Source organism: Vicugna pacos, chromosome 15 (genome assembly GCF_048564905.1).
Source record: "Vicugna pacos chromosome 15, VicPac4, whole genome shotgun sequence".
NCBI lineage: Eukaryota > Metazoa > Chordata > Mammalia > Artiodactyla > Camelidae > Vicugna > Vicugna pacos.
The window spans coordinates 13,718,328-13,720,179 of NC_133001.1; the positions used below are offsets into that span (position 1 = coordinate 13,718,328).

The 1,852-nt window shown below is 45.0% G+C and overlaps 1 long non-coding RNA gene across 1 annotated transcript in view; it reads left to right on the forward strand.

Moving 5' to 3' along the window:
• The window catches only part of LOC140685860 (uncharacterized), a 41,012-nt gene extending 39,247 nt beyond the window's left edge, over nucleotides 1-1,765 (forward strand). Inside the window, exon 3 of the long non-coding RNA XR_012059293.1 lies at nucleotides 1,383-1,765. This is a non-coding gene — a long non-coding RNA (uncharacterized lncRNA). The remainder of the gene's footprint in view (nucleotides 1-1,382) is intronic.
• The last annotated feature ends 87 nt before the right edge of the window (nucleotides 1,766-1,852 follow it).

Sequence of the window (1,852 nt, forward strand, 5' to 3'; positions counted from 1 at the left end):
CACCTAATACAAAATATATTAAAGTATGAATCAGCAAAACTGATTTTTTGTAAGGAAATCTTAATGTAAGTGACATGTAAAGTGTATTGGGGGGTGGGAAACAAGCACCCACCAATCCCAAGTTAAGTTGCTTCTGATCTCCTGGCATATTACAACACCACAACTATGATATGAGGCATTCTGTCCTTGGTATACAGCAGGGACACTTAAAACTCAGGGAGAAAGGTAATTACTATTTACCAAGTGCTTCCAAAGTCATTATACTCTATGTTTCATGTTTTATTTAATTCTCACAACTACTGTATCACTTAGGTGAAAAATTATTAGTTATTCGTTAGGAAAGGAAATAAATAATTATAGGAAGTATAGAGGTATACCTCTAACGGGAGAAACAGGTTTAAAATCTTTAACTCAGGATGAATTCTTCAGAGATTTTTCCTAGTTTTTCTTCTGTGAAATCATAATAAGCAGGAAGGGAACAAGAGTCCAGGTAATAAACACTTTTAGATGTCCATCATTGATCCATTCAGGGTAATTCTGATATGATAGCTATGTTCATTTCTGAAGCCAACACGATGAGAAGGAATTCTAGTGTACTGTTTGATGAGGTTGTCAACTAAGGCACATGCAGGAGTTTGTGCTTTAAGTGCTGTAGTCAGTAAAGGGTACATATTTTGGTGTCACAGAAATTTAAAGTGATTTTGCAATCAGTCTTTGGAGATAATTTTCCTGTTTCTTAGAACAAGTTGGAAGATAAACTTTGGACAATGTATTAAACTATGCCCTTTGTAATTAAGGAACCCAAGATAATGTGTTAAAGTTTAGCGGAGATTTAAATTCCTGAGCTGATTAAAGAGAGCTGTTAAGACCATAAGGTTTGGAATAAAAAAATTCTATTGTTGATATTATTCCTGGAGTTTCCAGGCATCATATAGTGATGATTTGCACTATCGCTTATTATTTTTCAATCTTGTAGAATGGCTCAGAATTAAATAACAACTGAAAATAAGTACAATTCAACCTGAAAGACTGGAACCAGGGCAAGATGATCAGGAATTTTTGTCTGGCTCCGGGCTATGTCCCGTTCATGCAATGTGGAGGCACTGAAAGGCGTAGGGGTAGTAGATGGAAATGTTGTTTCAGGAAGATGTCTAGCTGTTGATGCAAATTGTCTAGGGCAAAGAAGAGACAGAAGCAGATTAGACCCCTTAGAGGCTGCGGCAATATCCAGGCTGAGGCGATCAGAGCAGGGCTGGAAAAGTAATGGTAAGAAAGCAAAAAAGAAAATGGCAGTGCCTGCGGCCAACACTGGACGATGACCAGACCCAGTGGTGTTGGGTGAGTGAGGAAGAGAACTGAAAGAACGGTTTCATGTTTTCCAGAGACACAAAGTTTTCCGCAGAGGCCCCATGACTATTCTTCCATCCTTCGAGCGGACGTCCTGGGAATGAACCGGGAAGCTCGCCTCAAGTTGGTCAGGCCAGCAAAAGGCGCACAGGAGGCAGGACCGGCCAGGAGTGTCCTCCAGCACCCTCGTCCCTCCGCCTTGACACTCAGGCGGTCCCTCCGGATCCGACCTCTCTCTTCATCCCTCCGGGTCCCCAGGTCCCCATCCCCCGCTTCAGCCAGCGGCCGGCACCGCCCTCTGTCCCTCCCCTCCCCCTCCCCCTTGGGGCGCTGACTCGCCGGGCTGCCACGTCTCACTGATGACATCACCAGGGAGCTCGGTCTTAGCCAATCCGCTAGGGGGAGTCCGAGCGAAGTCCTAGCCAACGAGTCAGCGGGGTGGGGAGCGGGGAGGGGCGGAGCGGGGGGGGTGGTGAGAGAGGGGGGAATGGGTCGGGCGACAATC